The sequence below is a fragment of the Oncorhynchus mykiss genome, chromosome 14 (assembly GCF_013265735.2).
Source record: "Oncorhynchus mykiss isolate Arlee chromosome 14, USDA_OmykA_1.1, whole genome shotgun sequence".
In the NCBI taxonomy this organism is placed as follows: Eukaryota; Metazoa; Chordata; class Actinopteri; order Salmoniformes; family Salmonidae; genus Oncorhynchus; species Oncorhynchus mykiss.
In genome coordinates this window covers 24,044,023-24,059,186 of record NC_048578.1, presented here as the reverse complement: position 1 = coordinate 24,059,186, position 15,164 = coordinate 24,044,023, and positions in this window count along the sequence as shown.

Genomic DNA, 15,164 nt, shown 5'->3' with positions numbered 1-15,164 from the left:
TACCAGCAGTCTTGAACGAGTGGAGTGGGAGGCGGGTTGGCGGAACATAAACCATTTCTGCAGGCAAATAGTGTCCGGCAGAAATAGAACAGGTGCTCCTAGTCACTCATGATGGAGCTGTGCCTCCAAGGCTTCTCACAGCTGTCGAGTTCAGAATGTGTTCAGACTGTAGCAGACTTTCCTAGGCTACTACTGGAAAAACAACAACATGACGCTGATAATAATGTTCTCTGTCCACCCAAACATGAGATACGAATCAAAAACAAGAGGTTGTCAAGGTTACAGACTTTTCTGGCTGAACTGGGAGCTGTTTCTTTTCCTTACCAAGAGGAGAGTGCCATCGATAGGATAAAGACCAGGTGTCAAGAATACAGCCCATTTGGTACAATATAATCGACACAGAGTAGAAACAACTAGAGTCCAGGTCATGTCCCAAATGGCCCCCTGTCCCCTATATAGTGCACTACTGAATAACGTAGGGATAGGGTGCTGTTTGAAACACAGCACAGGTCCAGCACATTCCATAATTCATTGTGAGGGATGAAATGAGGAATCCCAGGCATGTGCCTCCTCTCTTTGATTCCGTATCTGAGAACAGTTAAGCTTTCAGAGAGAAAGATGAACTGCTCATCCTGTAGCCCCCCTCCCCCTCCCATTCATCAGCGCTGACATGAATATGAATCCATTATGTGACTCTTAACCTGGAGAGGGGAGATTATCAACATTGTGATCATTAATCATCTTTTACTAGAACATTCACCTGTCTCTGAAAGAGGATAGAGAATTCCACAGAGGTAGAAGTTGTTCAATGTTAAAATTCACTTAATATGTCACTGTTTTAGCACTGCAGTATGTACAGTATGTCAGTGATTGGTATGCCAATGATCACAATTAAGAAAAAGTTATGATACATAATAATTTGTGGCTTTATCTTAACTTCAAATGTATTAACCTTGCATATATGTTTGCAGTATGATCAATGTGTCTGGTAGCGTACGTGCAAGCGCCTGCTGGTGTATCAGGGAGAATGGGATGTGAGGGAGGGAGGGAGAACTATGTATCAAACATAATAGCCTTTCATGACCGCTGGCTTTCAGAAAGCCCACACTGAGACCATCTTAACATGGCTGTTCCCTTTAGGCAGTGTTGCATCATGGGCCATTAATGTTGCTTCAGGGAGAGAGCTTTGCTGTGTAATTCATAGAACGAGGCGCATCAGATGAGCACCTTGAAACCAGCAGTATAGAGTATTGAAACCAGCAGTGTAGAGTATTGAAATCAGCAGTGTAGTGTATTGAAACCAGCAGTATAGAGTATTGAAACCAGCAGTGTAGAGTATTGAAATCAGCAGTGTAGTGTATTGAAACCAGCAGTGTAGAGTATTGAAACCAGCAGTGTAGTGTATTGAAACCAGCAGTGTAGTGTATTGAAACCAGCAGTGTAGTGTGTTGAAACCAGCAGTGTAGTGTATTGAAACCAGCAGTGTAGTGTATTGAAACCAGCAGTGTAGTGTATTGAAACCAGCAGTGTAGTGTATTGAAACCAGCAGTGTAGTGTATTGAAACCAGCAGTGTAGTGTATTGAAACCAGCAGTGTAGTGTATTGAAACCAGCAGTGTAGTGTATTGAAACCAGCAGTGTAGTGTATTGAAACCAGCAGTGTAGTGTATTGAAACCAGCAGTACAGTACAGGAGGCTGCTGAGGGAAGAATGTCTCATGATAATGGCCGGAAAGGAGCAAATGTAATGGCATCAAACACCTGGAAACCATGTGTTTGGTGTATTTGATACCATTCCACTCATTCTGCTCCAGGCATTACCACGAGCCTCTTCTCCCCAGTTAAGGTGTCACCAACTTCCTGTGCAGTGTAGTGTATAGAAACCAGCAGCGTAGAGTATTGTTTCCAGACAAATGTGCCCCATTCCAAAGTTGGAAAGATTAGAGGCAATCATTTTGTACAGATGTATGATTCTACTTTAAACAAACATCTATAAAGGCTTATTGACATCTCCATAAACACTTTAAAATGTCCAAAAGGTTTATCCACAAATTATTTACAAGGAAATGCATGCAAAAGTGTTATAAGAGGTTGTAACATCTGGCTCTTTGCAAGGTGTTCATTAGTGGAACCAGATATAGCTGCTTTTGATACCATCGATCACCACATTCTTTTGGAGAGATTGGAAACCCAAATTGGTCTACACGGACAAGTTCTGGCCTGGTTTAGATCTTATCTGTCGGAAAGATATCAGTTTGTCTCTGTGAATGGTTTGTCCTCTGACAAATCAACTGTAAATTTCGGTGTTCCTCAAGGTTCCGTTTTAGGACCACTATTGTTTTCACTATATATTTTACCTCTTGGGGATGTTATTCGAAAACATAATGTTAACTTTCACTGCTATGCAGATGACACACAGCTGTACATTTCAATTAAACATGGTGAAGCCCCAAAATTGCCCTTGCTAGAAGAATCTGTTTCAGACATAAGGCAGTGAGTGGATGGCTGCAAACTTTCTACTTTTAAACTCGGACAAAACAGAGATGCTTGTTCTAGGTCCCAAGAAACAAAGAGATCTTCTGTTGAATCTGACAATTAATCTTAATGGTTGTACAGTCGTCTCAAATAAAACTGTGAAGGACCTCGGCGTTACTCTGGACCCTGATCTCTCTTTTGAAGAACATATCAAGACCATTTCAAGGACAGCTTTTTTCCATCTACGTAACATTGCAAAAATCAGAAACTTTCTGTCCAAAAATGATGCAGAAAAATTAATCCATGCTTTTGTCACTTCCAGGTTAGACTACTGCAATGCTCTACTTTCCGGCTATCCGGATAAAGCACTAAATAAACTTCAGTTAGTGCTAAATAGGGCTGCTAGAATCCTGACTAGAACCAAAAAAATTGATCATATTACTCCAGTGCTAGCCTCTCTACACTGGCTTCCTGTCAAAGCAAGGGCTGATTTCAAGGTTTTACTGCTAACCTACAAAGCATTACATGGGCTTGCTCCTACCTATCTCTCTGATTTGGTCCTGCCGTACATACCTACACGTACGCTACGGTCACAAGACGCAGGCCTCCTAATTGTCCCTAGAATTTCTAAGCAAACAGCTGGAGGCAGGGCTTTTTCCTATAGAGCTCCATTTTTATGGAACGGTCTGCCTATCCATGTCAGAGACGCAAACTCGGTCTCAACCTTTAAGTCTCTACTGAAGACTCATCTCTTCAGTGGGTCATATGATTGAGTGTAGTCTGGCCCAGGAGTGGGAGGGTGAACGGAAAGGCTCTGGAGCAACGAACCGCCCTTGCTGTCTCTGCCTGGCCGGTTCCCCTCTTTCCACTGGGATTCTCTGCCTCTAACCCTATTACAGGGGCTGAGTCACTGGCTTTACTGGGGCTCTCTCATGCCGTCCCTGGAGGGGGTGCGTCACCTGAGTGGGTTGAGTCACTGATGTGGTCATCCTGTCTGGGTTGGCGCCCCCCCCCCCCCCCCCCCCTTGGGTTGTGCCGTGGCGGAGGTCTTTGTGGGCTATACTCAGCCTTGTCTCAGGATGGTAAGTTGGTGGTTGAAGATATCCCTCTAGTGGTGTGGGGGCTGTGCTTTGGCAAAGTGGGTGGGGTTATATCCTTCCTGTTTGGCCCTGTCCGGGGGTGTCCTCGGAGTGGGCCACAGTGTCTCCTGACCCCTCCTGTCTCAGCCTCCAGTATTTATGCTGCAGTAGTTTATGTGTCGGGGGGCTAGGGTCAGTTTGTTATATCTGGAGTACTTCTCCTGTCCTATTCGGTGTCCTGTGTGAATCTAAGTGTGCGTTCTCTAATTCTCTCCTTCTCTCTTTCTCTCTCTCGGAGGACCTGAGCCCTAGGACCATGCCCCAGGACTACCTGACATGATGACTCCTTGCTGTCCCCAGTCCACCTGGCGGTGCTGCTGCTCCAGTTTCAACTGTTCTGCCTTATTATTATTCAACCATGCTGATCATTTATGAACATTTGAACATCTTGGCCATGTTCTGTTATAATCTCCACCCGGCACAGCCAGAAGAGGACTGGCCATCCCACATATGCTCTCTCTAATTCTCTCTTTCTTTCTCTCTCTCGGAGGACCTGAGCCCTAGGACCATGCCCCAGGAATACCTGACATGATGACTCCTTGCTGTCCCCAGTCCACCTGACTGTGCTGCTGCTCCAGTTTCAACTATTCTGCCTTATTATTATTCGACCATGCTGGTCATTTATGAACATTTGAACATCTTGACCATGTTTTGTTATAATCTCCACCCGGCACAGCCAGAAGAGGACTGGCCACCCCACATAGCCTGGTTCCTCTCTAGGTTTCTTCCTAGGTTTTGGCCTTTCTAGGGAGTTTTTCCTAGCCACCGTGCTTCTACACCTGCATTGCTTGCTGTTTGGGGTTTTAGGCTGGGTTTCTGTACAGCACTTTGAGATATCAGCTGATGTACGAAGGGCTATATAAATACATTTGATTTGATTTGATTTGATATATTGTTCAAACAAATTACACTTCACAAAGAAAGTACACTCACATGTTTGCATCTCGCATTTAGTTGCAACAATCCTGCGTCAGGGTTATTAAGGGTTCAGTGGGGATCATAGTCCTGCATCAGGGTTATTGGGGGTTCAGTGGGGATCATTGTCCTGCATCATGGTTATTGGGGGTTCAGTGGGGATCATAGTCCTGCATCAGGGTTATTAAGGGTTCAGTGGGGATCATAGTCCTGCATCAGGGTTATTGGGGGTTCAGTGGGGATCATGGTCCTGCATCAGGGTTATTGGGGGTTCAGTGGGGATCATAGTCCTGCATCAGGGTTATTGGGGGTTCAGTGGGGATCATTGTCCTGCATCATGGTTATTGGGGGTTCAGTGGGGATCATAGTCCTGCATCAGGGTTATTAGGTGTTCAGTGGGGATCATGGTCCTGCATCAGGGTTATTGGGGGTTCAGTGGGGATCATAGTCCTGCATCAGGGTTATTAAGGGTTCAGTGGGGATCATGGTCCTGCAGCAGGGTTATTAGGGGCTCAGTGGGGATCATAGTCCTGCATCAGGGTTATTGGGGGTTCAGTGGGGATCATTGTCCTGCATCAGGGTTATTAAGGGTTCAGTGGGGATCATGGTCCTGCAGCAGGGTTATTAGGGGCTCAGTGGGGATCATAGTCCTGCATCATGGTTATTAGGGGTTCAGTGGGGATCATAGTCCTGCATCAGGGTTATTAAGGGTTCAGTGGGGATCATGGTCCTGCAGCAGGGTTATTAGGGGCTCAGTGGGGATCATAGTCCTGCATCATGGTTATTAGGGGTTCAGTGGGGATCATAGTCCTGCATCAGGGTTATTAAGGGTTCAGTGGGGATCATGGTCCTGCAGCAGGGTTATTAGGGGCTCAGTGGGGATCATAGTCCTGCATCATGGTTATTAGGGGTTCAGTGGGGATCATAGTCCTGCATCAGGGTTATTAGGGGTCCACTGGGGATCATAAATCAAATCCTGAATATTATTAGAAGCAAACAATAAATAATCTGTAACAAATCAAAATTGGACTGAGAAGAAAAGAAAAACACAGTTGATTGCATATCCTTTGTGCTTAGTGTTATCCTGTTGTGGATGGGATAAAGGCCCTAGAGCAACCAAAAACGTCAAGCTCATAAACTGAAATGGAAGACCACATGTTGGATGATATCTCAAATCATGGACAGCCTTGAGGGTTTGCTGTATTACACTCTGTGCCTGACGTTATTGTTAACAGACAGACTCCTCTCACGGGTACCAGGGTTGTGAACTCAGCTTCTCTCGTTCTTCCACTCTATTACTCCTGTACGACTTGCTTCTGCATTGCTTGCTTCACTCCACTCCTGGCTGCATTCAAGCCAACAGTCCTTTCAGGCATCAAATCCCAAAACACAGGTTGGTTTATTTTAGTCAAACACACTCTCGCTCGCTTTGTATACCCATCTGTCTTACTCCACTTCATCACACTGGGGTCGGTATCGTTGGAAATACTGGTCTGGCAGTTGTGATGCCATTGCTCTATTGTTTTGAATCATTTGGTACAGCGCATAACCATCAGAAAACCTGATTCTTTGCAGAATTTTGGTCTCTCAAGCAGAGACATAATCGTATGTTAACCGTCTTAAAGATTCAGCTCACTGTTAATTCAAACAACTAACAAATGTCAACATGTTGCCTTGGAAATTTTTGCTTTATTTAAATGTTTGACTCAGTTTGATGATGCAACAAACAGAGCCAAACTGAAAGTCTTATTTTCTATATGGCAAGCTCTCCCAGTGGTGAGCCTGCGACAGGACATGCTGCCCGCTGCCCTAGGGTAGATTTGTACCATTAACTCACCTCAGCATTATTCACAAGACAAAGGCCCCTAGCCTCCAAATATCTACATAGCCTTTGCAGAGGTGGCGGTTTCCCCTTTACGCTTTCAAAGTGGATTGAATGAAATGTAAAATAGCAAATCAGTGTTATGGCTACAAGTTGTATGGTAAAGGTATTGTTGTGTATAGAATTCTGACCATAGCTAGTGCTATACAAAAGTACTGACAAAGCCACATCCATTTTTCTAGGTGGTCTGACTTCAGGGGGCATTCCAGAATAGACTCATTCAATCCAAGAGCTGAACCCTGGTCTCTCTGGTACACAAAAGCTTGACCATTTCACAGCATTGCCAAAAACATCCAGGCCTGATTGGCAACTTTCAAGTTGGATTTCATCTTCTGCTCCACCAAAACAGACCACAATTCAGAAACCACGAAATCCTCACTACTTGTTGCTATGATACCATCCAATTGCTTAGTGTATGACAGACAATGTAGTATTGCCCAGAATAGCAACATTCACAGTCTCAGAAAATGTACAGTTGTCTCACTTTGACACAGCTACAACAATTTTACTGCAAAACCTAATTAACACAAACAGCAGAAATAACACTCCGATAAGTTTCTATCATCCATGTGGTCTATATGGTTTGGGTCATTAAGTTGACAATGTCTCTCTGTTGGCCTCTGCTGTCCCTGCAGTCACAGTATGGGAGTCCATCATGCAATTACCTGCCTCAGGCCTCTGATGGCTTGTCGGCCCAGAGCAATCAATAACATCCATTGCAACACTTCACCAACTTAGGCATCCTGCAGCCTCTACAATTTCAACACTGCTGTAGGTCTGTGGAAACAACATTTTGAATAATCAAATTGCCAATCTGAGAAATCCTAGGAAATCAAACCAATTCATACATATAGGCGTGGTGCAATGTTCCATACAATTTTTGCCACTTCACTTCATATATTCATAGGAAATAAACATGATATAGGTTTTTCCCCCCTAAGATAATAGAATTGTTTGTGTTTTATTGATTAAACTGAGTTATGGTGTGGTGGGTTTTAGATTAAGTATATTTCTAAACGGAATATGAAGAGGGAGGCGACATGAATGAACATTAGGTTTCCCTTCAAGGAATATTTCAATATCGTTATCCCATGACAGCAACATTTTGATTTGTGTGCTGCTTTTATTTAGCCTGGTAAGCAATACCAACTTGATTTATTTGCATAGTCACGGTTGCATAGAATATCTTCTCTGCAGAGTAAATAGGAGTCTTTGCATGCGTCTACTTGGTCAGCTCGAATGTCAGTCACTAATACGTTCCAGTTGAATCACCCTGTTTACCGTGACATAAAATATGACAGGTGTCATGTTCATGAAGCATATTGGGTTATTTAATGGATTTCAAGTGTTCCCGTAGGTCATGTCTTTAATGTCATCTGGAATTAGGGTTTAATCTTCTTATTGCCATGTCTTGCTGTATATACAGTTTTCAATAACAGTGGGCCCTGACAACCTGCCCAGAAATGAGTTCAAATGTCTCTAAAGGAATTTTGTGCTAAAGATATTTTCTTTCAATGCTTCAGTTCAAAGCAGGCTGGCAGCTGCCATGGAACCACAACCAATCATGTGGTCATTGTGTCCATGTGGTCAGTCCCATGCAATGACAGACCCCTCCTAGAACTGGAGTGATATTGGTGGACACCCTTGGTTGCATCCCAAATGGCACCCTAATTCCTTTATAGAGTCCATAGTGCTCTGGTCAAAAGTAGTGCACTATATAGGGAATGGGGTGCCATTTGGGACGTAAGCCTTGCAGTTTAGCTGTAGTTGTACGTGCTATCTTCATGAGACAGTGTCTGAATAACAAACCACAGCTCAGTGTGTTGGTCTTGTATAACAAATCCCATCCCCTTGTGGGTGGTGTTCAAGTCACGGCACAGATGCGATACACTACTCAGTAGTATGGTGTATGGCTCACTGAGACTACATTTAGGGACATTGAGCACAAGGTCCATTTATCATACCATGAGTCAGAAAATGTTATTTCCACACTCCCATAGCCCTGCACATTGTAAGTATGGTATTGGAACTGTATGTAGCTTCTTACATCCTCCTGTTAATTCTTATTTGTTATTTTTATTTCTTGTGTGTTTTTGTTCTACCTTGTGTTATTTTTAGTGCTACATTGATATTGACTACTGCATTGTTAGGTTCGGAGCTTGCAAGAAAGGAATTTTACTGTACCTGTGCACGTGACATTAACACTTAAAACCTGAAGCACAGAGATACTCATAAAATAGTAGAAATTGGCCAAACAAAACACTATTATCTCTTGATGACATTTCTCCACTATATTCTCAATCATTAACATATGCAAGCACAGGTGCACACACATCATACACAAATGTTATCCCTTCTTCTTGCCTGGTCTCTCCATTCCTCCACATTTAACGTCTTTGCTTATCTCTTGGAGCAGATGTTTTGTTTTGGTGGCAGGGGGCTCATTTCTTATTTTTCCTTAGGATCGTCTTGAAACCCAGGGGAGAGGGAGCATGGTGTTATTGTTCAGATACCTCTCACCCATCATTAGAATAGGGATTAGATTCAAACAGGGCCTAATCAGCTAGGCACACCTCACCTCTTTGTCCCCCGGTTAGACTCGGTCAGCTCCTGCTTTCCACGATTCCCAGCACAAAGCCATTCCAAAATCCACACAGGAGGGGTTCTTTCCCCTGCCTCGCCACATTCCGAGGTTGTAGAGAAAACATATTTTTCTTCTTCAGCAGTGTGTGGTGAAGCTCCCTTGATAAACCGGGCCAGGTAAGGCTTAAATGGTCTCATACTGTGCCCTATTTAGAGTACTATGGAAGTAGAAATTGAGAAATATTTTTAGAGTTTTCATTGTGGGGTATCATGGTTGGTAAGAGGAGGCTCACAATAACTTGAAGTGAAACTTTTTTTAAGGCCTACACATTTTCCAGAGGAGGTCAACTTTCTTGGTATTGTTCCTAAATATTTGACATCATGAGTATTTCATGTTTTAATAAAGATTATAGCCTAAATCATTAAATATAGAACACAGGTTTAAACCCCTCTGAAATGTACTCCCTATCCAAATAAATCATTTTGATTCAAACAGGAAGTTCCCCTTTTGTTAGTGGTTAAAGGTCCCATTGAACAAACTAATTTATCTTCAGGAGTTAACAGCCAATTATCTCCTGAACTTCTGTTCATCCATGTGTGTGTGTGTGTGTGTGGGGGTATTTGTGTTTTAAGGGAGAGAGAGAGAGACAGACAGAGAGAGAGAGAGAGTGAGGAGAATGGGGGAGTAAATATGATAAATATGCTAATGAATAGTAAATTGCTTTGGTTGTCTCTGTTCAGCTTGCAGTTGATGGCTAATGGAATCAAGAAGACACGCACCCTCCAAATAAGGCAGATAATCGTTCCTGGGCCGGCAGGTCTCATCACTACCTGAACTGAATTACCGCCATCTCATTTAGGACGGCTTTTATCCAAAACTATTTTCACACCCAAACAGAAATTAGTGTCGGGTATCTATTTATTCAGCTTTACAGTAAAGTTTTATAAAATGTTTTTTTAAAAAGATGTATAAAGATGTTGGAAAAGATTGCCCTGATTGAAAATAGTATGATAGGAAATAAGGTCAGACTGTAAAAGTTCAGGGCAACATCACATTGAAAAATGTGTATTTAACATTTATTCTAATTACACTGTCCTGAGCTTTTTCCACTTGTGTAATAACCAATGCTGCAAAACTCTAGTAGCTACAATGTATGTGTTACTACAGTTATTGCTGTGTAGTTACATGGGTATTAGCTTATAATTACATACATATAAAGTGATTCATAGGATCTCTGTGGGTATAAAAGCAACTTAAAGTATTTGGTAACAGTCATTTCTACCTGCATTGAAAGATACCTGCATTGTAGGGCCTACGGCTGGTTGCTAGTACGCAAGTACAGTGTAGCTTGGAATCACACAAGGAGCTCAACTGGAAACTAACACATGACAAAACAACATTCCGAAAGGCTGCACATGATGAATAATGGTATGTTGTATGACAGTAGAATGTTATGTTTAAGGAAGAAACATCTGCAGGTAGGTAGGTGTAAGTGGTTCTCAAAGAGTTACAGATTTCCCCAGCTTGGATAGAAAGAACGTTATCACCAGCCAGCAATCTACCAAGACTATTAGTACAGCAGAAGCAAAATCAGGAACTTTGTCAGCTTGACACTGACATATTTTAATTAGCAATATGGTATTCACAGTTTCACATGGTACAACTATTGACACAATGAAATATCTCTGGGCCACAAAACAACTTAATATTGATAATATTTCTGTATCATTTTCTGATAATGCTCAGATATTACACCATGGCAGGTATTGTCACGTTCTGACCTTAGTTTCTTCTTTATGTCTTTGTGTTAGGTTGGTCAGGTTCGTGAGTTGGGGTGGGTTGTCTATGTTCTTTTTTCTATGTTATATTTTCTACGTATTTGGCCTGGTATGGTTCTCAATCAGAGGCAGGTGTCGTTCATTGTCTCTGATTGAGAATCATACTTAGGAATCCTTTTCCCACCTGTGTTTTGTGGGTGATTATTTTCTGTTTAGTGTTTTCTGCACCTTACAGGACTGTTTCGTTTTTTCGTTTATTCACGTTGTTATTTTGTATTTCAGTGTTCAGTAAATAAAACATCATGAACACGTACCACGCTGCGCATTGGTCCGATATTTCATACTCGTCGTCAGACGACGAAGACAACCGTTACAGGTATTGTGTATTGACAACCTATTGCTAAAAGACTAAGAGCTTGTTTCCAGCACACAATACAGCTCTATTGAAACATGGACTAGAGAAAAACATTGTCTTGCATTCTACAAAATTGTAGACATAATCTATTCATAGTTGATTGAGCTTCAATTCAAATGAGAACCATAGAACTGAGACATAACCAGCTGTAAAACATTCTCAATACCAATATCCTCCAAAAATGTAAACTAACATAACTGGAAAACATGTAGACAGCCCCCCATGCCTTAAAGGGACACTTCAGGATTTTGGCAAGGAAGCTCTTTATCTGCTTCCCCAGAGTCAGATGAACTCATGGATACCATTTATGTCTCTGCGTGCAGTTTGAATGAAGTTGCTAACCAGTGTTTGCGCAATGACTGGATGTCCATGGTAACTGCTCGCATGCTAGTAGTTTATGATTATGATAGGGCTGTAGTTATGTCCAACATAGCTTCCCTGTCTTAATGCATCCCAAGTGGGGTTTCTCTGTCTCCGTGGCAGATGGGCTTGAATTTACTGATTCATGGCTGGCCACAGGATCTGTAGCCTGTGTAGGTAATGCATACGTGCATACGTGCAGACAGAGATGGTGTAACTGAGTTAGGTTTGTGGGCCTCGTTGCTCGCACACGCTTTTTCAGTTCTGCCCACAGATTTTCTATAGGATTGAGGTCAGGGCGTTGTAATGGTCACTCCAATACCTTGATTTTGTTGTCCTTAAGCCGTTTTGCCACAACTTTGGAAGTCTGCTTGGGGTCATTGTCCATTTGGAAGACCCATCTGCGACCAAGCTTTAACTTCCTGACTGATGTCTTGAGATGTTGCAACAATATATCCACATAATTTTTCTTCCTCATGATGCCATCTAATTTGTGAAGTGCACCAGTCCCTCCTGCAAAGCACCCCCACAACATGATGCTGCCACCCCTGTGCTTCACGGTTGGGATGGTGTACTTCGGCTTGCAAGCATGTCCCTTTTTCCTCCAAACATAACAATGGTCATTATGACCAAACAGTTCTATTTTCGTTTCATCAGACTAGAGGACATTTCTCCAGAAAGTACGGTATTTGTCCCCATGTGCAAACCGTAGTCTGGCTTTTTTTTGCGGTTTTGGAGCAGTGGCTTCTTTCTTGATGAGCGGCCTTTCAGGTTATGTCAATATAGGACTTGTTTTACTGTGGATATAGATTGTTTTGTACCTGTTTGCTCCAGCATCTTCACAATGTCCTTTGCTGTTGTTCTGGGATTGATTTGCACTTTTTGTACCGAAGTATGTTCCTTTCTAGGAGACAGAACGAGTCTCCTTTCTGAGCGGTATGACAGCTGCGTGGTCCCATGGTGTTTATACTTGCGTACTATTGTTTGTACAGATGAACGTGGTACCTTCAGGCATTTGGAAATTGCTCCCAGAGAACGTTTTTTTCTGAGGTCTTGGCTAATTTCTTTTGATTTTGCCATGATGTCAAGCAAAGAGGCACTGCGTTTGAAGGTAGGCCTTGAAATACATCCACAGGTACACACCTCTAATTGACACAAATTATATCAATTAGCCTATCAAAAGCTTCTAAAGCCATGACATAATTTCCTGGAATTTTCCAAGCTGTTTAAAGGCACAGTCAACTTAGTGTATGTAAACTTCTGACCCACTGGAATTGTGATACAGTGAATTTTGAGTGAAATAATCTGTCTGTAAACAATTGTTGGAAAAATGACTTGTGTCATGCACAAAGTAGATGTCCTAACCGACTTGCCAAAACTATAATTTGTTAACAAGAAATTTGTGGAGTGGTTGAAAAAACAGTTTTAATGACTCCAACCTAAGTGTATGTAAACTTCCGACTTTAACTGTATATACAGTATACTGGAAAAAAATGTGAAACGCAACATGGAAAGAACTCGTCCATGTTTCATGAGCTGAAATAAAAGATCCCAGAAATGTTCCATACTGTACGCACAAAAAGCTTTTTTCTCTCAAATTTTGTGCTTACATTTGTTTTACATCCCTGTCAGTGAGAATCTCTCCTTTGCCAAGATAATCCATCCAACTGACAGGTGTGGTATATCAAGAAGCTGACTAAACAGCATGATCATTACACAGGTGCACCTTGTACTGGGGACAATAAAAGGCCACTCTATAATGTGCATTTTTGAGGGAGCGTGCAATTGGCATGCTGACTGCAGGAAGGTCCACCAGACCTGTTGCCAGATAACATGTTCATTTCTCTACCATAAGCTACCTCCAACATAATTTTAGAGAATTTGGCAGTACATCCAACCAACCTCATGAATGCAGTTCCAGGACCTCCACATCCGGCTTCTTGATGAAACTGAGGAGTATTTATGTCTGTAATAAAGCCTTTTTGTATGGGAAAACTAATTCTGATTGGCTGGCCCTGGGCCTGGCTCCTCAGTGCGTGGCCTGGCTCCCAAGTGGTTGGGCCTATGCCCTCCCAAGCCCAGCCATGGCTGCACCCCTGCCCAGTCACGTGAAATCCATAGATTAGGGCTTAATGAATTTATTCAAATTGACTGATTTCCTTATATCAAATGAAATCAAATGTATTTATAAAGCCCTTCTTCCATCAGCTGATATCCCAAAGTCCTGTACAGAAACCCAGCCTAAAACCCCAAACAGCAAGCAATGCTGAAGAAGCTGTAACTCAGTAAAATCATTGAAATTGTTGAATGTTGCTTTTATACTTATATTTAACATATATAGTACCAGTCAAAAGTTTGGACACACCTACTCATTCCCGGGTTTTTCTTCATTGTTACTATATTCTACATTGTAGAATAGCAGTGAAGACATCAAAACTATGAAAAAAACACATGTGCTATCAAGTAGTACCCCAAAAAGTTTTAAACAAACCAAAATATATTTTATATTTGTGATTTGAGATTCTTCAAAGTAGCCACCCTTTGCCTTGATGACAGCTTTGCACCCTCTTGGCATTCTCTCAATCAGCTTCATGAGGTAGTCACCTGGAATGCCTTTAAATTAACAGGTGTGCCTTGCTAATTTGTGGAATTTCTTTCATTCTTAATGCGTTTGAGCCAATCACTTGTGTTGTGAAAAAGTAGGGGTGGTATACAGAAGAAAGCCTATTTGGAAAAAGACCAAGTCCATATTATGGCAAAGAGAAACGACAGTCCGTCATTAAGACCTGAAGATCACTCCATCTGGAAAATGTCAAGGTCTTTGAAAGTTTCTTCAAGTTTAGTCGCAAAAACCATCAAGCGTTGTGATGAAACTGGCTCTCATGAGGACCGCCACAGGAGGATAAGTTCATTAGAGTTACCAACCTCAGAAATTACAGCCCAAATAAATGCTTCACAGAGTTCAAGTAACAGACACATCTCAACAATAACTGTTCAGAGGAGACTCCATGAATCAGGCATTCATGGTCGAATTGCTGCAAAGAAACCACTACTAAAGGACACCAATGAGAGGAAGACACTTACTTGTGCCAAGAGATACGAGCATTGTACATTAGACCGGTGGAAATCTGTCCATTGGTTTGATGATTCGTGGTTCCAACCACTGTGTCTTTGTGAGATGCAGAGTAGGTGGATGGATGATCTTCGCATGTGTGGTTCCCACCATGAAGGATGGAGGAAGAGGTGTGATGGTGTGGGGGAGCTTTGCTGGTGACACTGTCTGTAATTTATTTAGAATTCAAGGCACACTGAACCAGCATGGCTACCACAGCATTCTGCAGCAATACGCCATCCCATCTGGTTTACGCTTAGTGGGACTATCATTTGTTTTTCAACAGGACAATGACCCAACACACCTCCAGGCTTCATAAAGGCTATTTAACCAAGAAGGAGAGTGATGGAGTTCTGCTTCAGATGACCTGGCCTCCACAAAAACCCTACCTCAACCCAATTGAGATGGTTTGGGATTGATGGAACGCAGAGTGAAGGAAAAGCAGCCATCAAGTGCTCAGCATATGCGGGAACTCCTTCGAGACCGTTGGAAAATCAAATCAAAGT